The sequence below is a fragment of the Marmota marmota genome, unplaced genomic scaffold, assembly GCF_001458135.2.
Source record: "Marmota marmota marmota unplaced genomic scaffold, marMar, whole genome shotgun sequence".
NCBI lineage: Eukaryota > Metazoa > Chordata > Mammalia > Rodentia > Sciuridae > Marmota > Marmota marmota.
Window position 1 is genome coordinate 54,073,700 of NW_025999977.1, and position 21,415 is coordinate 54,095,114.

The window sequence follows — 21,415 nt, forward strand, 5'->3', positions numbered from 1 at the left end:
GGGGGGGGGGCGGGGGGCATGTTTTAGAACACAGACAGTCCCCCTGATGAGAGCATTTGGACCCAGCAGGTAATCTCAGACATTTCCCCTTGTGTTGTGTATTCATGATGAAACCCGAAAGGGGTGCTTCAACTTATCAAAACAGGTGGCCAGCATCTAGAAGGGTGCTCTTTGCTAAATAATGGGTGAAATAGGGGTGTTGGGATCCCTTGCTGGAGCAGCCTGTGGTACAGCTGCACACATCGGGTACTGAAATAAGGCTGGATTGAAGGTTAGACTGGGTGCAGAAGGAGGAAACGAGCAGACGATGAAGGGAGAAGAGAGGGAGGGAAGGAGCAAAGAGCCCAGGGATCAGGAGCTGCCAGGGCCCGCACATCATGGAACCTGATTGTGGAGGAGGTCGGGAGTCACAGAAGTGTGGGGACCCACGCTGACCCCCAGGGTTGGTGTGAAGGTTTGTTAACAGAAGACATTTGAGATTCCACAGATGCAGAAAGAAGCCTTTTGGGAGCTGTCTGTATGTGAGACAGAATCTTCTGGAAAAGAGGTTCCATAAATCCCTTCTCTCTGAAGGGGCTGCTCCACTCCCAGGAAGGAGACTGGAGATTGAAACTGCCATAAATTCCCCAGGGGAGGGGCCTCCAGTCAAGAAGACAGCAGGCCACTTGGGCCTGTTGTAAAAAATAAATAAACAAAAATGTTTAAAAATTGGTCAATAACACTTCTTAAAGACGGTACGAAGCCGAACTTTATTCAAGAGAACTGTCAAGACAGGCCCAGGGACCAGTGCAACGGGACAGTGCAATGGGAGAGAGACCCACCGGCTCACACAACAGAACAAGGAAAGGTGGGAATTCACAGCCCAGGAGCAGGTGGTCCAGGTGAGCACATGGAAGAGCACCAGGGGCAAGCACCAGGGCACGGGGGTCTGCCTCAGCTGACCTAACAGGAGTCTCTGAAGGCAGACAGGAAATCCCACGTCACCTGGGGATGATGGAGGATGAGAAGCCTGATTCGATATGGAGGCCAGGTGACCAGAGGTGGAGGTCGGGCTACCAGAGGTGGGGGTCAGGTGACCGGAGGTCAGGCCAGGAGATCAGAAGTAGAGGCCAGGCTACTAGAAGGCAGAGCCAGGGAGGAGGACTGGAGAGGGAGGGAGGACCTTCACCATCACCAGGTGACCAGAGGTGGGGGCCAGCTCTCAGAGGTGGGGGAGGGGGACTTCTGGCGAGCCTGATCCCTCAGGCTGTGCTGCAGTTGGACAGGGCAGGGATGAACAGGGAGCCTGGAAGCGAGGCCTAACTGGAAAGGAGTCCAGGATCCTGAGCTGAGGAGAGCTGGCAATGGGCACCTCTGCCTCTCCCCACTCCCGTTTCCTACTAGTTAGGCACGTAAACCCCGCCGCTCCTGAGGCCTGTGAACAACCTTGTCTTTGCTGCTCTGTTGTCGGTGAAATTTGCAGGCCCCCAACACTGAACCTAAGGTAGAGGAAAGGTTTCCCTCCAGACACTCAGGCATGTTGGAAAAGGAAAGCCCTGGAGACAAGCCCTGGGCGACAGACATTTGACCTCAGGGCCTATACGCTCCAAGGCCGCCCGCCATCCTGCTGGTGTGGGAAGGGAAATCCGAACAGCCGCCATCATCTGCACTTTGGAGAAGGGGGATAGGCAGGCCATAAATAAGTGCCATAAGGAAAACATGGCCCTAGCCCACTGCTAGCCAGGCTGGGGACATGAGCCCCGATCCCTCTGCTCCACTGACTCTGGATCCAGGGCAAGTCAGTGAGCAGGCAGAGCCAGGGAGAGGGACTGGAGAGTGGGGGAGGACCTTCACCCTCACAGGCACCTGGCCAGGGGACTGTGCACAGGCTGAGCGTTCAGGAGAGCAAGAGGACACACCACCCGCCACCCCACACAGAACACACCCGCCACCCCGACGGCCTGCCCGGTGCCTGCCGTCTGGGTCATCTCACACCTTGGCCTCCCTAGCAAATCTCCAGCCAGCCATGCTGAGCGTGACCCAGGGCAGAAATGGTGTTCATGGGCTGGCTCTGGCACCAAGGGGTGTTTGTCAGCCCCTGCAGCTGGGTAGGGCCAGAGGCAGTCCTTGCTGTGCAATGAGATCCTGACCAGGCCATTCAAGAGAAGACCGCGGGGGACCTCAGATCCGCTGTCCTCAGTGCCCACGGAGGGAGCCTCTGCTTCCTGCCATTCGCCCCCCTTGCTCACTCACCCCTCACTTTGTTCAACTAACCATCATTTATCAACCACTTGCTGTGGAGCAGGTGCAATCCAGACCCAGGGAAACTGAGGCAGACAGATGGTCAGGATGGACGCAGCCGAGGGAGCCGTGCTGGGAAGGAAGACGTGACATGTGAGCTGTGTCTCCGGAGAGGCCTCTTGACGGGTGTCATACACAAGTATCAAACAGCTCCCGAAGGCACAGCCGTCACTCCTGCTCCCAAGGCCTTTCCCTCATGCTACATCAGCCCCAGCAAGGTGTCTGCAGCCTGTCCCTGTCACAAGTGGCATGTTTGGACACACAGTCTCCTTACAGGGTCAGGGGCCAACGTCTTTCCTGCCCCCTCCCTGGAAGGTGTAAAAGCTCTCAGGAGAGCCCGAGAGCAAACCAGCACCATTCTGGACATGGTCGTGTTTGTGGAACCAGCTGCACTCAGCAGGTGTCCTCTCCGTGCCCAGAAATAGGTGGCAATCTCACCTACTCTCACGGCAGCGTCGGAGTGGCAGGAGAATGGCAGCAAATGGGGCCTGGGCTTCTGTCCCAGCCTCACCCCCCGCCCAGGCTGTGCACCACAAACAGGCCTCAGTTTCTCCAGCTGTAGAGTAGGCCATAGGGTCGCTTTCCAGGGACAGCATGGGGAATAAAGGAGACAGGATGCCCAACGCCCCACTCGTTGGCCTGACACTCACTGGGAGCATCCAGCAGTTGTGATGCGCCTGACCCCAACCCATGCAGCTGTATCCTGGCTGGTGTTTGCAGAAAGGCACAGAAGCCAGCCAGGAGCCAGGGCTGACATGACTTTGGGAATTTGAGGAAGGTGGAAAGGCAGGAATGGCAGAGAGCAGGGTCCAGAAGGACCACCCAGTTCTCGCCTAGCCCTGCAGCTTGGCCTAAAGCTGGCTCTGGATTTCACACGCGTGCTGAGAGCCACAGCCTGAGAGCCACAGCCGAGTTGGAATGGCCCCTGGCATTTTGCCAATAGTATTGGTTGACAGGCGAGGCATTACTATCTGCCTCGGCAGCTACTTTGGAGTTCTCGTGGGGATTCCTGGAGAGTTCCCATTGGTTGGGGAAGTGCAGGAGGAGGGATTTCCGGAGGAGATATTTCCAGTGGCTGGTTCCTGGAGGAGCCGCGTGGCATTCGAGAGAATTCCCCAGGAGCGTGTGTGAAGTGTTTTGGTGGAGTTCAAAAATAAAGTTTGTTCCTGCTTCAGTGGCTCGTGATTTGTGCCCAGCCAGACTGCGGCACACGCACATGCACACACACACACACACACACACACAGCTCTGAAAGGCCCCGTTAATTCAGAGTCACTTTAATCAATTAGATGAAGTGTAAAATAACTGTTCAGCTCTGCTCAGGAAATGGGACTGTTACCGCTGTTGACCGGTGACGAGTCCTTGCTTCCCCAATGTTGAAGAATAACACCAGAGAGCACGCCGGGGCAAGGTCAGAGTAGAAATTAGAAGTTTATTAAAGGACAGCAGAAAAGACTTCTCCCGGAGGAAGAAGGGGACCCAAGAGGTGGAATCCGTGGAAGTGCGGGTGTCTCCCCTTTTTATAGTTTTGGTGAGGGGGAAGGGTTAGGACACAGGTGGGCCAAACGGGCAGGAAGGACTTAATTATCACTTTTTGGGATGGGCTTATCACTTCTCTGGGATGGGCTATCTCCAAATCTGTTGGGGGCTGTTTCCTGGGTCCATTAACATTTCTTTGGGGTGGACTTTGGCCTAGGGCCTTTCCGGGACTTCATTAACATTCCATGAGTTGTTCTGTGTTTCTCGGAATCATTGTCAGCATAGCCTTCATTTTCGATTTTACTCGATATTAGACCCGATTTACCTAACTACACTGACTACCTAACTTTAAATCTGGCTTCAGGACTTGTGGTCTCTAAGACTTTACGGAGGAGGCGTTAAGACGGAGGATGTGTTCCTCACAGGTGGGCCACCAAGAGGCCACTGTCAGAGGCTGTGTTGGAGAGGTCGCCATCTGCTCCATGCCAAGTGGCCAAACCTAAGGCAAGAGAGCCTTCCGAAGCCCACAGGAGAGCTAGCAAACTCCTGGGAGCTGCTATCCAACCCCATGGCCCCTGGCTGCCCCTCCCTCACGGCCACCTCCACCTGCACTGCGAAGGGCTTCACTACCCCGACTCCAAACCTGCTTCCCTGCCCGCCCCCCATCCCACCTACCAAACGGGTGTGAGAAATTGCACAGACACAATACACAGCGTGCACAGGGCACAGAGGGCAATGCACACTTCCAGGTCTCACATCCCAGTGGACAGCTGGGGACAGTGGGGCCCAGGCTCCTCAGATCAGACCAGGGCTAGCTCTGGGGCTGGATTCTCTGGCCACGCCCACACATGCCACCACCTCCTCTACAACTCTGCCTTTGCAAGCAGCCTGAGGCTTGTGTCCTCTCTCAGAGGTGGGATCCAAATTATTTAACACTGGAGCATCTCAAGATAGACCAATCCAAATGGATGCCACATGCCCCTTGCCAGTGGGTGCTGCCTGAACTTGAGCCCTGGCATCCTCATTCCAGCCACCGGGGTGGGTTCCTCTCACATCCCATGCTAGCGTGTCTAGTGGGACCCTGAGCCATTCAGTCACAATGTCGGTGACAACAGTGGTGCCAGGCCCTGTGCCAAGACTTCCGAGTGTATCAAAGAGTTTGACCCTCACTTGGAAGCTGGTGTGACCATCATCTCTATGTACAGACACAGGAGCTGAAGAACATGATCACTGCCCACCTGGGGTGTCGGATTCTGATGCCGCTCTATGGCTCCACCCAAACCAGGCCGCTTCCCTTAAAATAAATAAAAAATGAAGCGCATATCCTGGGCCCCACGGAAAGACACACTCCATCCAGGAGCACGTCTATTCAACACACACTCACGTTCACATTCAAACACCCATGCACACACTCATGCACTGCATGCATACACACTATACACATTCACACACTTTGACACACTCAGATACACTTCTCACAACTCATACACATATTTACACAAACATTCAAACTTCTACACACATGTATCCTCTCACACATATACACACATACACATTCACATACATGCACACACTCAGCTACACATATACTCATATACTCACACTCACACTAACACATGCACTCTTACACACACTCATGCACTCACACACACACTCCCATAACCACTCACCCAGCTCACACTCACTAATGCATACACATACACTCACAATCACAGACCCACACCCTCACACTTTCATGTGCACACACTCACATGTGCACATGCTCACACACTTATACTCACACTCTTACATACACTCACATTCACTTCCACACAGCCGTGCACACTCACTCCCGCACACTCTTACACCTACACACATCACATACACCCACTCACGTTCACAAACCCACTCACACACACACACTCTTTGGTGATTGGGAAGTGGACTCATGGACCCCAGTTTCCTGATGCCACAGGAGGGACAATGGGCAGTTGTCACAGGCGTGGTGCCAGATGGGGCGCTGGATGCCAGGTGCGTCTGGTTAGGAAGCCGTGCAGAGGCCGAGGAGCCTCTGTAACGTCGCAGAGCTCAGAACAGGCAAGGCTAAGGCGGACCCCACCTCTCTGCCTTGGAAGCCCAAGAGGCCGTTAGAGTTAGAATTTTCCTCTGTGACACAGAAAGCGTGGCAGCCCGGAGAGCAGCTGGGCCAGCTGGAGCCTGACCCTGCGCCGCCGCCGGGTTTGAGCGAGGCCACCGGCCTCTCCCAGGCCCTCCGCACCCTCCCGCTGGACCGGCCGCTACCCGGGGTGAGTGGGCTCCCTCTGCCCGCTGTGCCAGAGCTCACTGGGCAGACGCAGAGAACCTGAGACCCCGGGCTTCCTGCCTTGCCAAGGCCACGTGGCCAAACCCCAAAGCTCGGGTGAGCACCCCACTCTCCCTCTCCCGCCCCAGCCTTTGCTCCCGCAGGCACCAGGAGCCTATGCTCCCGCAGGCGGTGGGCGCTAACCAGCCCCTGGGAAGCAGCCGCGGACGCCCCTCCTTTTCCCACTCTCGCCCTGTGCTGCCCTTTGGTTCCCCGGAACAGGCTGACATTTGCTATCATGAGCTTGCACCCCCCTCTCCCCGCAGCCAAGAGCTAATTGTCCTGATTTCCTTCCAAGAGAGCCTCTCTGAATCGCCTTCCCAGACACAATTAGGCAGGTTCAGCTTGATTTTCACACTCCAGCTCTGAAAAAATCAAATCAGCCAGGAAGCAGAGCCCCTCCAAGTTCTCTGAGAGCTCCTTTGTGTAGTGAACAAAGCACACACATAATTACCTGCTTAGATGATGAGCTCAGGACCCGGGCCCTGCTTGCAGGAGAGCAGGCGCCACTGCCCACCCCTGCCCAGCCCTGCCCCCACCAGCAGTTCTTGACAGCAGTGAGCCTTAGGCTGTCTCTGGGATATGCTGTAGGGTGACAATGCCCCAGAGCCCCCTGATCAGCTTCGCCACAGGTCACTAGTCACTACCTAGAGCATGCAGTCATGAATTGCTGGTGCCATAGGAGCAGCAAGTCCAACAGCCTCATTGTGAAGATGAGTGCCCAAGGCTCAGAGAGGGGAGGTTGAACCCAACTGAAAGCTAAGTCTCCCAGCAGGGGCTCTCGCCTCCGATGGACCACGAGCTAATCTAAGACGCACAGTCATCTTGGCCAAGATGGTAAGGACTCCCAGCCCCTGCAGATGGTTTTCTCCTGCTTGGGGCACCATATGGTGAGCAGGCTGAGGAAAGCCGGTCTTGTAGTTTTTCTGGGGACAGAGAAGAAAGAGGTCCTTTATCCCATGTGGAAAAACCAGGGCCCAGATGTCATACAGCAAAATGTAGCAGAGCTGATATTTGCCTTGAGGCTCCGCTTCCTGGGCTGGTGCTCACAACTCACACCACTAACCTCTCCACCAAAATGCTGCATCTGCAACCCGAAACGGCATCTTGATTGACCGAGAGGTGGCCATGGTTGACAGGCAACCCCAGAACACTCTAGGAATCTGCACATTCTGAATGAGGTCTGCAGCCTGTGGGAGAAGCCAGGTGGCTCCTCACCTATGACCTGGTACCACCGCAGCTCTGTATACCTGGGCCGGCCCTCCACCTCAGGGCCCCTTGGTTTGCCCGTCTGGAAAATAAAGCAGTGCTGTCCTCTTGCAGGCTGCCCCGTGGAGCCCACGCAGTGAGGCCACAGCCACTTGGCACATGTGCAGAGGGAGACTGGGTTCTTGCACATCTGCCCAAGGATTCCCAGGCCACATCAAAGTCCAAGCATTGAACCCTGAGCTAATAAAGAGCCACCAGCCTAGGAGGCAGCAAAGTGTGGCGCCAGGTGGCCCAGGCCCTGCATCCGGTACCTAGTCCTAACCTGAGCAGCCAGTGGGGTAACGCTTCCAAAGAGGAACAGGGTTGGGGTGAGGATTGGGGCCAGGATGGCTGGGGAAAGGCCGTGGGGGACCGGCAGAGCAGCTGTGAGGTCCCCGAAGCAGAAGCATCAACGTCTGCTGAGCCTGAGCTGGCTGGCAGTGGGGGGCTACGCAGGTGGTCCTGGGACAGAGGCAGAGGAGTGAGGGGACCGGAACCCTACGGTGAATGTAGGAAGGAAGGGGAGGGGCCGGGTACCAGGGAATTCTGTTGGATTTCAGAGAGCTGCCACTGAGCATCCTCTCTGGGTGGGCACTGGGGACCCCAGGATCGATCTACATTGGCCCTGCTCCTTGTCAGGAGGAGAGAGCCTGTCAGCCCAGAAAGCATTTGGGTTTTGGCATAAAATTCTGGGGAACAAGAAGAAAGATGCATCCGAAGGCAACCAGGGAGGCTTCCTGGAAGGGGAGCAGCCTGGATGGTACTAGACAGAGGAGGGGACCAAGACACGGGAGCAGACACTGAGCAGACACTGTCAGCCAAGAGGAGAGGCCTTGGGGAGAGCCAAGGGACTTAGCACAGGACCAAGGCTGAAGGCAGGAATCAATGAAGAGAGAAGTGCTCCCGTGGCCTCCTGAGACCCCTCTGCACCAGCGTCCCTTGTTTATCGTCTCTGTAGCCAGAGTCCCCAGGGACCACCATCACAGCACCCAGGTACTGAACTGTTCAATCACCCTCCAAACTGAAGGACCTAAATCACTGAAGCCCTTGAGCTGAGGGTGCCCCGGCTCACTAGAAAATGGTTCTGTCGCATTAGGGAACACAGATCCCTTTGGGAATGCCACCCACCCCCACCTCACCTCTCAGTGCCAGATTGAAATAAAACCTGGGGCAGATTTGGCCTGAAACTGACAAGAACATAATGGAAATGGCTAATTCAAGGAAGAGGCTCAGACCCATCTCCTGGGCGGGCTGGCTGGCTGGCCCCTACTGGACCCCAAGGCACTGTTCTCATGCCTAATTGGTTCTCTGAAGGTGAAGTGCTGGGGGGAGCTCCCTGGTGCCTGCCCACTTGGGGTCAAGGTCAATGTCAGCTTCTGCTGGGCCCCAACTGAGCAGCCGAACACTGAGCCATCCTGGTTGGGAATGACCAGGCTTCCTCAGCAAAGCCTCTCCCGCCCACCAACCTGGTTGTTATTTGAATTTAAATAAACGTAATGAGTTCAAGAGGCCCTATTACTCCAGACACAGAAAATGAAATTAGTGAGCCAGACCATTGCAATTGTATTCCAATCTCGTCCTCAGGGGAGGCAGATGGAGAGGAAGGGCACCGGGTACCCGGGGCGGACTGGAACCGAGCTGTTCAATCACCCTCCAGGCTGAAGGACCTAAACCTAATGGCCTCAAGAAGACAGGGATGGCCCAGGGACCAGCCCTCATCCTCAGTTACTCTCTGCAAGGCCTGGAGTCTGCTAAGTGCCCGAGGCAGGCAGCAGGACAGGTTGAGCAGGTTCAAGTCTGGGCCAGGCCACTTACACACTGTGGGAGCTCAAGTCGTAAGAAGGGGCAGAAGTTCTGAGCCATGGCCCTCACAGCCCCCTCCAGGCACAGTGGCCTCGAGGCCAGTGACATGTGGTAGCCAGCAACAGGGAAGAGAGGTGAGGGCTGAGCTGGGGGCGTGGAGGTCAGGAGGGGAGAGGACACAGAAGAGGGGACGGGGAGCAGGGGAAGGGACAGGTGATGCTGTGGGACCCAGGGAAGGGTGGGTCCAGAGGCCACAGAAGCAGCCAGGAACACATGCTTCTAAGAGCCAAAGAAGATGAGGACTGGCTGGGGTGTGGCTCAGTGGTAGAGCTCACCTGGGATGCGTGGGGCACTGAGTTCGATCTTCAACACCGCATAAAAAATAAATAAAGGTATCGTGTCCACCTACAAGGAGTGCTATCTTGATTTTACAACTAAAAATATATTTAAAATAAAAGAAGAGGACTAAGGACCCACCTTTGGTTCTGGAGTCATGAAGGGCATTTCAAGGACAAAAGCAGGGGACAGAAGCCAGATTGTAGCTGGCTGAGGAGAAGAGATGAGGAAGGGGAATAAGATCCCCTGAATCCTACTCATGCTTCCAGGCCTAGCTCAAGGCCACCACCTCCTACAGGTTTCTGCTGATACCCCCTCCTCCTAAGGCCCCTTCCCTTTATGGCCTCTGCCATCCTGGCTGCCCCCTGCCCATGTGAACCAGGACTTCCTAGGACAGGGACCTCCACCACTGCATCCTGGCACACAGTAGGCACATTAGAAATCTTAGCTCTCTATCCAGGAGTGGTGGCACTTACCTGTAATCCCAGCTCCTCAGGAGGCTGAGGCAGGAGAACTGCAAGTTCAAGGCCAGCCTGAGCAACTTAGCGAGACCCTGTCTCAAAAGAAAAAAGAAAAAGGCCTGGGAATGTGCTCAGTGTTGAGTGCTCCCCGGTTCCATCCCCAATACCAAAAAAAGAAATCTTAGCCCTTTCCTCTCTTCACAGAAGCCAGGAGGAATTTCTTCCCCCAGATTCTGTTCCCCAGGTAATAAATCACTCTTGCCAAACAATTGTTATGTTTGTATTTCTGTGTGAAGGTTATTAGTATAATGACGGGACTTAAGTATTGCAATTCTTTTCTATCACAGTCATTAGCTCAGTGATTGCAATTTTGTGGTAATTTAATTTAGTTCTTTGTGCTTTCTGTCCAAACTTCCAGAAACAATGTAGCCCAGAATTGCATTTCAGAACAGACTTGAATATTGAATTCATGGTCATCCACAGGTTACTGATCAGGCACACCACAGAAGGTGCCAGGTCTTGCCTGCCTGGCCTCACTCGGCCCCCAAGACCCACCGCTCTGGGTCTCCCAGGTCTCCCTGACTCTTCTCCCTGGAGAAGGCCACCCATCGGGTAGCCGAGCAGGGAGAAGAGTTCGCCAGCCCTGGGTGTTGATCTGGAAGCTTTGCTCAGAACCCATTTTACAGATGAGGGAACTAGGCTCACAGGTTCAGCAATTTGCCCAGAAAAGGAAAGTAGCAGAGGAAGAGTGGAGATGAGGAGTCTGGCTCCAAACCCACACCAGGCTTCTTTGTGAACCGATTGTTGCAGAGACCTGGCATGGCGGGCCCTGAAGCAACCCCCTCTGGAGCAAAGGCCAGGCACAGCAGGTGCAAATAGGTGAGAGCCAGGTAGGACCGACACTCCACCCCCCCCAGGCAGCCCAGTCACCTGCCCCCCCAGACCCAAGTTGGCTGGTCTGTCTACCCCTCACAATGCTTAGGCAAATGCCCTGCACGTAGCAGAGGTATGAACCAAGGAAGGCGCTTGGTTTAGCACACTGGGAAGAGAGCTTGGGTGTTATGGTCTGGATGTGGGGGTCCCCGGAGCCCCTGTGTTATGCAGGAAGAAGGTTCAGAGGTGAATGGTTGGACTGTGAGAGCTGTAACCTAATCGCTCCATCTAGTTTGAGTGGACTGACTGGCTGGACTGTAGGCTGGTGGCAGTGGAGGAGGAGGGGGTCACTGGGAGCCTTTCCTGGAAGGTGCATCTTCCCTGTGGCCCGTCCTCTCTCTTTCTCTCTCTCCCCTTCCTGGCTGCCATGAACTGAATGGCTCTCCCCCACCACGCCCTCCGCCATGATATCCTGCCTCACCTTGGGCCCAGATCAGCTGGTGATGGAATGAGTCTCTGAAACCATGAGCCAAGATAAACTTCCTCCTCTGCGTCGTTCTTGTCAGACGTCTTGGTCAAGGTGACCGTAACTAGCTAGCACCCTAGGTCTTCCTCTCCTGTCTCCCCAGCCCTGACCCAGGCTGAGAAGGCTCAGGAAAGCAGGAGGACTTGGGCTCATCTACCTTTTCACCTGTGCTCCTCACAGGCTTTGCTCCCCAACTGAGCTGCCCATGGCTGAAGGTGGCCCTGTCCTCCTCGAGGCCTCAGCTCACCTCAGACACCGCACTGCCATGCCAGACCAGCGCCTGGACTAGCTTGCAGGGAAGGGTCACAGTAGGCCAGGTTTGCGTGGCTGATGAATAAACCAGAAGCCATATTTTTTCATTTATAATGAGCAATGAAAATGTAATAAGCACTGAACTGCTTTCAGACAAGAAGTCCTCCCTTCACCTGCTATTCTAGGTCTCTTTTTGAACAGGGTCACAGGGGCTGAGTGTCCCAAGGCACCAGGTACTGTGCTGTCACCTGGCCTCACATGGGTGACCCCACTGCTTCCTGTCATGGGTTGGGCTGTCCCAGCCCCCACACCTGAGGCTCAGGCTCCCTCTCCCCGGCCTCCCGCAGTGGACATGGCCCATTCCTGTCCTCTCTTCTGCTGTAGAAGAAAAACAACACTGAGCTCCCTCACGTGCTTACCTTCATACATGTGTATTTGCCCTCCGTGGGACACGCGGGGAAATCCAAGCACAGGTACCGGGCTGAGCATGGAGGCTGCCTCCTCCGGCCTCCTCTCCTTGCTGTCCAGCACCTAAAACCACACATGGCCCAAGCTCAATAAAGAAGAAACAACTGGAGGGACGTGCAGTGGCGTCTCTCTCACCACAGAGGAGCCCTTTCCCAGGGCAACAGACCCCAAGTGCTGGCCTCAGCTCTCCAGGTGTCCCACGAGTGCCCTGGCCACACAGAGGACCTCGCTGCCCATGCTTCCTCCCTCCCTCCCAGCACTGGGTCAGCGCCCTGCTGCTCCCAGGCCTGGAGCTGCTGCATAACTAGGGGCCAATGACTAGGGGCTGTGGCCTTATCTGTGGCCCTCGCTGAGCAAAACTTTATGCAGCACATGCCTAGATACGTGTGAAAAACAAGCTCGTGAAAAGACACAGGTGCCGTTGGTCATGAGTGAAATGTCACCGAAGAGCACAGGGGCTATGCTAGCCAGGCACTGGGATAGCTGGGACGTAAAAGACCAACTGCTGGCAGGACACCAGGTGACTGGAGCTCCCGGCTCACCTCACGTGCTGCAGGCATGTGGCTCAATCACTTTGGAAGAGATTGGCAGATACACCTACCATTTGACTCAGGTGTCCCACACCTACTTATTGACCCAAGAGGATAAAAGCATGTGTCAGCATTGGAAAGACAGCATTAGAAGGACCAGCCACCTATTACCCACAACAGCTGGACCTATTTCAGAATATTTAGGGTCAGTGTCAGGGCCGGCAGAGGAAAACACGCTGCAAGGTTCTATTGATAGCAGGACTCTAGAAAATGCAATCTAATCTACATGGCAGAAAGCGGTCAGTGGTCACCTAAAGCTGGGGGCAGAGGAAAGAACACAAAGAAGAAACCACCAAGGGGTGTGTGGGAGCTGCCGGAGGAGAGACGCGCAGTGGCTCGGTGCAGGGATGGTCCCATGGGTTGAACACGCGTCAAAACATGGCAATACTACACATTTGCTGTGGTTTGTCCCCCAAGGTTCATTGGTTGGGAGTTTGGTCCTCAGTTTAACAACATTGGGAGCAGGACATTTTAAAGAGCTGGGGGTCTAATGGGAGGTCCTAAGGTCAGTGGGCTCTGCCTTGAAGGAAGAGTGGAACCCCAGCCTCTCTGCTGATGTTTTGCTGTAGGATCTCTTCCTCCCCCATCTTCCAAGGTGCCCTTGCCAGAGCCTGCGATGCTGTTTAGACTTTCAGCCTCCAAAGCTGTAAACTAAATAAACCTCTTTTCTTTATAAAGAACCTGCCTAGGGCATTTTGATATAATTAAAAAATGACTAATGCAATATTAAACGGGCACTATTTATTGTATATCATTTATACCTTGACAAACCTGAAGAAAAAAAAAAAAAGAAAGAAATGCACCCCAAAATAATGAGAAAGTGAAACAGAATGCAAACTCTTACCTTTTGTTTGATTGTCTGTTAATTTTGTTTTGTCTTGTTTTGTTGGTACTGGGGATGGAACCCAGAGGAGCTTTACAACTGAGCTACGTCCCAGTCCTTTTTTATCTTTTATTTTAAGACAGGGTCTTGCTACATTGCTGAGGCTAGTCTTAGACTTGTGATCCTCCTGCCTCAGCCTCCAGAGTCACTGGGATTACAAGTGTATGCCACTGCACCTGGCAACAAACTCTATCTCCGATACAAACTCCATCTCCAAGTGAGAACAGAAGCAAAATAAAACCCCACCTGGAAACAGGCCCAGGACTGCCAAAGGCAGGAAAACGGAGCAGCATTCTGGAAAGAAGCAGCAAGCTCCTGACAGTGGCACTGGGAACACAGCTGGGATTGGCTCCAGGAAGCAGAAGAAGCAAGTCAGAGAAGGAATCGCATGCTAGCCGTGTTGATAGGAAGCACAAAGCCGTGTTTGCAGCGCAGCCCTACAACCACCCCCAGGAGCAGCACTGGTGGAAACCCCCCCAGAGCGTCCCAGCAAGGCAAGCCAGGGCCAGGAGTGGCAGACCCAGGGGCCCGGCACACACCCAGAACGGAAGGCTGAAAGAATGAGCGAAAGTGTTCAAAGATATAATCCAAGAAAACTTCCAGAAATAAGACTTGAATCTACAGGTTGAAAGGACAGGGATGTCGTGGGGGACAGAAGGTGACTAGACTTACAATGTAAAACGAAAAGAGGGAAAAAGCTAAGGAGCAAACCATCCGGGCAACCAGGCCGAAAAGTCAAATCTCCTTCTAAGGATAAAAAGTACAAGTTAGACTCAGACTTTTCCACTGTGTCCGGGAACTCAAGAGACAAGAGTCTTCTGCAGGCTCCTCATAGGAAGTACAGAAGTGGGACCCAAGAACATGGCACCCTGACAAGCTTTAAACAAGATGAGAGAGTGTATGAGCAAGAGCACAATTTACAACAAATAGTTCACTAGGTATGATCCAGAGAAGGCAGCACCAACATTCACAAAGCATAAGCAAGGCATAAAAGAAAAAATAGAAGCCAGGTGTGTGGCACACACCTGAAATTTCAGCAGAGGCAGGAGGGTCGCAAAATTAAAAATTTAAAGAAGGAGCGGGTGTGGCTCAGTGGAGAGCACCTCTGGGTTGAATCACCAGTACGGCAGAAAAAAAGAGACAGAGAAATAGGAAGGACCACATTCGTACTGAAAATCTACCGAGTTCATAATCCAGTGACAGATGCATAAATGAAATGCAAATAAGGACCCAGGGAGCAGACAGGAGAACATGCTCTTCCAAAAACTAATGAAGCAGTCACAAAAAGCAGTCATCAAAGAAGGCCACGAGGAAGAGCTCGGTGAATTCCGAAAAGAAGAGCTAATGGAAACACATTCCCTCAGTCGCACAACAGTGCCGTCAAACAAAAATGTCTGAGGAACCTGAAGGAGGGGAAGAGCCGCCACCTGGGGAGAAAATGCCTAAGTCATGAGTCAGAGGGAAGTCAAACCCAAAGCAAGGAAGGCAGAGAAATAAACAGCCCAGAACACCGGAGTGCAGAGTGCAGCCAGTGCAGCATCCATGGGACTCTGGCTAAATGCGTTCTCACAGGAAATTTCACGGTTTTAGTAACTTGTGTCTAAACAAGTAAACACAAAAAGGAACAAGGTATGCACCCAACATGAATGTCAGAAAACAAAATGATCCTTTAAAAAGTGGATGGAAAGGGCTGGCGATACAGCTCCGTTGATAGAGGGCTTGCCTCGCATGCACAAGGCCCTGGGTTCAATCCCCAGCACCACACACACACACACACACACACACACACACACACGTGGATGGAAAGAAATAATACACACAAAAAGTGCAAGTTCATGGCCAACGAAGCCAATGCCTAGGCTTCTCTCCCTGTGCTGTGTGTGCTCCTGCCATGGGCCTGCCCCCTGCTCCCCCCTGCCTACCCTGGGATCCCAGGTGCTCCCCCAAAGGCCTGCTCTGCCTGCCCCCTCCCACCTTCCTGACATCCTCCAAGCCTGGCCCACCTGGAGAAGTGGTGGAAGGAGCAGCATCCAGGGCTGCAGGCTGGGCTGACAGGCCCCAGAAGTGGCCATTTTGGTGGCTGACTGGGTAGAAAGCAGGTGAAGGCTGGGGACAGAAGGCAGATGCAGGACTGCTCGCCCCGTGGATCCCCTATAGCAAAGTTTCCAGACTTGAAAAGTACCCAGCCCAAGCCCCTTCCCCAGGTGTCCTGCCGGGTCACACCTCTCCATCATCTGGTTCTGAAACACAAAGAGCCTGGGGGTACAAAGAGTGTCCTGGGGTAGAGAGAAACCGTGTTTGAGTCCTGAGCTGGGAGTCCAGAGCCATCTCTGCTTCCCACTAGCAGCATGACTCAGGCCCACACCTTCACGGGCAGCCCTGGGGTCCTCGAGGAGAAGATGGCTTCCTCAGCAGCAGCTGAGGGTCCTGAGTCATAAGTATAGCTGGAGGTATGTGACCAGGGGCTGCCATTCTTCTCCCAGCTGCCCTGATTCACTGCAGGTGACTGGCCTCCAGGACCTCAGCCTCCTCTGGAGAGGTCAGATGTGAATGAGGAGGTGGGTGGCAGCCTTGGAAGCACCATCCCTGCCTTGTGAGATGACACTGGTTCCAATTCAGCGTGCCTGGCTCCCCGCTCAATGGGCTTTGTCCCAGAGATGTAATTTCTATTTTGAATCTATGTGGCATTTAATGAAATGGCTTTCAGACACCACGCAATGTGTCTGAGTTATAAAACCACAGTTCTGGATCCTTAGCACACCTCGCAGGGCAGGCAGGCCCTGGATACCTGCCCAGCAGGACCTTCATCCTGGGGCCTCGGTGATCCCCTCCCACCCCCCAGGAGGCCCTGGAGCCCTTGGATCCCTGGCTGGACTCTCCTCCCTTGGTCTCCCTCTCTGTAATCCAGCACTGTTCAAACCAGAGATCAAAACTATTCAGAGACAGGAAATCAGCGCCGAGGGCTGGAAACAGCACTTTAAAACAACAATTCAAACAGAAGAGAAGCGTTCACGTGGGAAGGCGGTGCCCACGGGAAGGGTGGCTGCTGCCTGAGACCAGAGACTTGGCTGGAATGCAAATCTGATCATGTCACTCCTCAGAAAAACTCACAGGGCTTCCGTACAGAGTTCAGACCCCGCAGCATGGCATTGTGGCCCTGCCGACCTGGCCCTGTCCTCCCCACCCACCAGGCCCACCCCTGACTCCAACCACTGAGCCGCTGGCTCCTGTGACCACGGGCTCTTTCACACCCACTACAAGAACAAAAGTGCCCCTCTCCTCCTCCCTGCCTCCCCCTCCCCTCCCCAGCCTCTCCCTCCAACTGAAAGACCACCTCTTTTTTTTTTTTTTTTTGAGAGAGAGGAGAGGGAGGGGGAGAGAGAGAGAGAGAGAATTTTTTGTTTGTTTGTTTATTGTTTAGTTTTAGGCAGACACAACATCTTTGTTTGTATGTGGTGCTGAGGATCGAACCCGGGCCGCACGCATGCCAGGCGAGCGCGCTACCGCTTGAGCCACATCCCCAGCCCCAAGACCACCTCTTTTTGATGTCCTCCCTGATCCAGCAGCCTGGGCCACTCTGCCCTGTGCTCACACTACAGTTCCCACAGGGTCATCACCCCGACACCTGCCCGGGACTACCTTATGCCTCCCCAACTCTACCCAGAGGACGTGAGCACACTGGGGTGAAGTTCCATTCCCCCAACACACGCCTGCTGATGTCCTTGGGGGAAGATGACCCCCTGGATTCTACGGAAGCACAGATACAAATACTTCTGGAAGCCTTCCGTTCAGATGGAAGTAGAAGTCCTACGATTTCTCAACAACTTGGCTATTAAAAATAGGAATTCCACCTACACACCAGAAAGAGTTTGTCAGGGATCACTGAAGGGCTAGAATAGTAAGGTCACTCACGTGTTTGGGGCCCAGGAAGCTGCTGGGCTCAAAAGCTGAATGCTGTGAGAAGGCGGGCAGCTGTCTGCAGCTGGAGCTAGTCTGAGGCCCCAGAAATCTCCAGAAGCACAGGGATGCCAAAGGGTTTTCTGCCAATAGTTCCAAAAACTCATGTCCCTGCCACATCACTTGAACATCTGCACAAGAACAGGTTACCAAGAAAACTGAAAACAACAACAACTGCACTAAGCAGATCTGAGACCCCACCTCCGACCTTGGAAGAGCCCAGGGGGAAGCAGGGGCTGTCTGCTGCCATCCTGAGTCCTGAGAACAGAGCACAGGCCCAGCCCAGAGCTGGGGACACTCAAGGAAAGAAGAGTCAGTGTCGCCCAAGAACTCAGCCTTCAGTTCAACTTCCTGAGCCCCCTACCTGAAGCCCCAGCAGCCAGCCACCCTGTGGGTCCTGACAGCCCCAGCAGGCTTGGGATGAGCTGAGATGGGCACAGTCCTCCTGGATTGGAGGGGAATGCAGGAGGCGAGCCCCGCAGACAGACCACGTGCCGCCAGGGCCAAGGGCTCCAGTCAGACCTCAGTTGGTCCCGTGGCATGACCCTCACGTTGCTGAGTCAGACAGCGTGGCTTCCCGGGTGGCTCATGTACTCACTGACTCATTCAGAAATTTACCAAGAGCCCAGAGAGCCCCACTCGGGATCAGGGGCGTCAGGAAAATGAACAAGTGCGAGTCCAAAGGATCAAATGCTCCGAACCAGCACTGCTGGAGGCCAGCGGGGCACAGTGGGGACTCTAATCTGGCCTCACTGGGTCTGGGAAGGTTTCTCGTGGCCTCCAAGTTGAGGCCTGCCACGTTAGGACAGTTAGATAGAGGTGAGGGCCAGGCAAAGGGAGGAGCTTATGCGAAGGCAGGAGGCAGGAGGCGGACGTGTGAGAAGAGCTCCAGCTCCATGAGGTTCCAGGAAAGGTGGGCAGGTGAGGCCATGAGGCACCTGGGCTCAGGGGTCCTCAGGAGACTTGATGGCCCGGGTTTACCCATGTGGCACCTTCTGATTTGCTGATGGAGCATTCTGGATGCTGTGTGTGCAACAGACTGGAGGAAAGCAAAAGTCGGACATGGCCTGGCCGGGGTAGGGCCATCCATAACCCACAGGGGACATGGCTGTGTGGCCACTCAGATGAGACCGGACAACAGGGCCAGGTAGGCAGGGGTGTGAGGTGAGGGAGCGGGAAGGTGGGAGCTCCCCCTCCTGGCCACATACAAAATAGCAACCGCCTGGAAATCCTGCAACTGGCCTCTGGGGCCCACTGAGCTGGGAAGCAGCAGACAACCCACGTGCTGGGGAGATGTGAGCAGATTTGGGGTGCAATTTGGGGCCGTACCCATGAGAGACCAAGTGGAAGCATCTGAATGAACGTCAGGGAAGTCAACCTGCACCTAGGAGAGTGGAGATTCCACAGGCGGTGCCCAGAGGCCGGGGAAAAGACCCTGGGAGGTGGGCCAAGAGCAAGGGAGACAGAAGGAGTGGCCAGAGCTCAGGACAGTCCTGCCAGAGTGAGGACTGAGCATGGCCACGGGGCAGGATACGTCTTGTTCAACATGCAGTCACCAAGCAGGCTGCCCAACTCTAGGCTAGTGCCTCTTCTTGCTGGCTGTGTGGCTCTGGATAAGTCACTTAGCCTGTCTGTGTCTGCCGTCCCTCACCTGTGAAGGGGTGTTATAAAGAGCAAATGGTAAGAACACCAGTTCATAGACTAGCGCTTGGCCACAGTGCGCACTACATCAACGGTAGGTAGTCCAGCTGTCTCAGGGACAGTGTCAGAGGCGAGGTGGAGGAGGAAGACACCATGTGGGGCACGTGAGTGGGTGGCAGCAGGTGCAGATGCCTCCTTCGAGAGGTCTCGTCAGGCAAAGCTGGAGAGGCGGGCGGGCTAGCTCAGAGGAAGGCAAGCCACCTGCCAAGGTGACAATGCAGGAAGGACAGAGAGAGAAGCCACGAGTTGGGGGATGGGAAACCTCCCCCTGGTCCACCCTCCCTGTATTCCAGCACTGTCCCCCAACAGGCAGGGGCCCTGACTCTCCTTTGTCCCTCCCCAGATGAAGCCCCTCAGACCCAAACTAAGCTGTTTCCCAATGTGGACTTTTGGACCCAGACCAAACCCAGGGCCCGAGGGGTCCCAGGGACAGGACGTGGCTCTTCACTAAGGCAGACCCCAACATGCCAGGCTGGCCACCCAGGCTACTGAGGTTTGGGGGTGACTAGCTGCCCAAGGCCATGGTGGGAAGCAATAGAGCAGGTATATGCTCAGCAGCACCCCCATCTCTGAGCCCAGCCCCTGAACCCCTGACGCAGGTTGGGGCCAGGAGGGTGAGCTGAGAACTGGCTTTTCTAGCAAATACCAGAGGACCTTGATGCTTCTGATCCTGGTCCACTGTTTGGGACCCTGCTCTTGGTGGCTCCATTGCCAAGCCCCTCTGGTTCCTGCTACCCTTCTGCCCACAATGAATAATAGTACTGGGCTTAGTAGTACTTAGTAGTACTTAGGACCAGAGACACCCTAGACTCACCTCTGGAAGCAGTCTAGGGGTCCCCCCACAAACGGTAGGGAAAGGAAAAGAAGCCCATGTTGGTAGGGGACCCAGATGTAGCCACAGGCTCAGAGTCCCAAGCCCTGGCCTCAGGCACTGCTATTCCCACCCCTCATCCTTCCTTCAGGGCCGGACACTGAAGGTGCTTTTTTTTTTTTTTTCTTAAGTATCATTTCTTTTCCTTTTTTTATTGTCAATGGACCTTTATTTTTACTTATTTATATGCAGTGCGAAAATTGAACCCAGGGCCTCACACATGCCCGGCAAGTGCTCTACCGCTGAGCCCCAGCCCCAGCCCCAGCCCCACTGCAGGTTCGATGGTGGAGGATCCAAGGTGAAGGAATGAAGGTCCGTGAAGGAGTTGAGGCACAGGGTGGACAGTGAGAAACGGAAGCAGCCAGGTCCAAAGGAAGACAAGTCCCTATGTTCCAGAAAGTTCTGCGTCTTGCTTCCCGTTCCCCAGAGGCCCAGGGAAATTCCGTGGTCTGGAAACTCCCTGGGACAGAGCAAGGCAGAATCCTAGGACACAGAGGAGGTCCAGTGCCTCATTTTCCTACCAAAGAGAAAGAGTCACCAAGAAAAATGGGGACATGTGACCCCCCAAGTCCTCTTCTCCACCCCACCAAGGGGGGCCTGCTGCCAGCTCACTGGCTCCCACCCCAGTGGGTGAAGTTCTCTTCTAGATGCTGCCACACAAACCTTTTTTAAATGCAAAACCGTCTAATATACCAAGGGGGAGAGGAGCTTATGAAATGTAAATCAAATTTCTCTTTGCAAGGCAGACCCATCACCCACTGCCTCCAACATCCTGAATGTTCTCTTAGAAATCAAATCCAGAGCCTTTGCCAATCATTTCTCTTTTTAAAAAAATATTTATTTTTTAGCTTTTAGGTGGACACAATATCTTTATTTAACTTTTACGTGGTGCCGAGGATCGAACCCAGTGCCTCACGCATGCCAGGTGAGTGTGCTACCACTTGAGCCACATCCCCAGCCCAGTTTGCCAATAATTTCTACTTATATCGAGTATCTCAAAACCATGCCAGACCAACCCTCTAGAGACAAAAGTGGATCCGGGGACAAGGAGGGACCAACTGGCATAAAATCAAACCCAAGAACAAAGGGAAGGACAAGGGAGGACAGTAAGTAAACAAACACATCAACTCAAGGGGACAGAGTCAGAACCAAGAGGAGACATTGTCCCCTAAGTCACTGGGCCCAGGCCTCCCCCAGTCCCTGGGGAGGCAGACTTATAAGGTAACTCCAAACACACTGCAGAGGCCACGCCTCTCTGGTTTTTAGTGCTCTATTTTCCCAGGTGATCTGTTATTCTTTAGGTCAATGACTTCTTTCTTTCTTTCTTTCTTTTTTTTTTTTTTTTT

At 54.1% G+C, this 21,415-nt stretch overlaps 1 long non-coding RNA gene across 1 annotated transcript; it reads right to left on the reverse strand.

The window, feature by feature from the left end:
• Window positions 1–3,907: 3,907 nt before the first annotated feature.
• On the reverse strand, window positions 3,908–12,350 carry LOC125617268. Its single transcript, XR_007348219.1, has 3 exons — window positions 12,019–12,350; window positions 9,964–10,040; window positions 3,908–7,026 (listed from the first exon to the last, which is right to left on the reverse strand). It is a non-coding gene; the product is annotated as an uncharacterized LOC125617268 (long non-coding RNA).
• Between the last annotated feature and the right edge of the window lie 9,065 nt (window positions 12,351–21,415).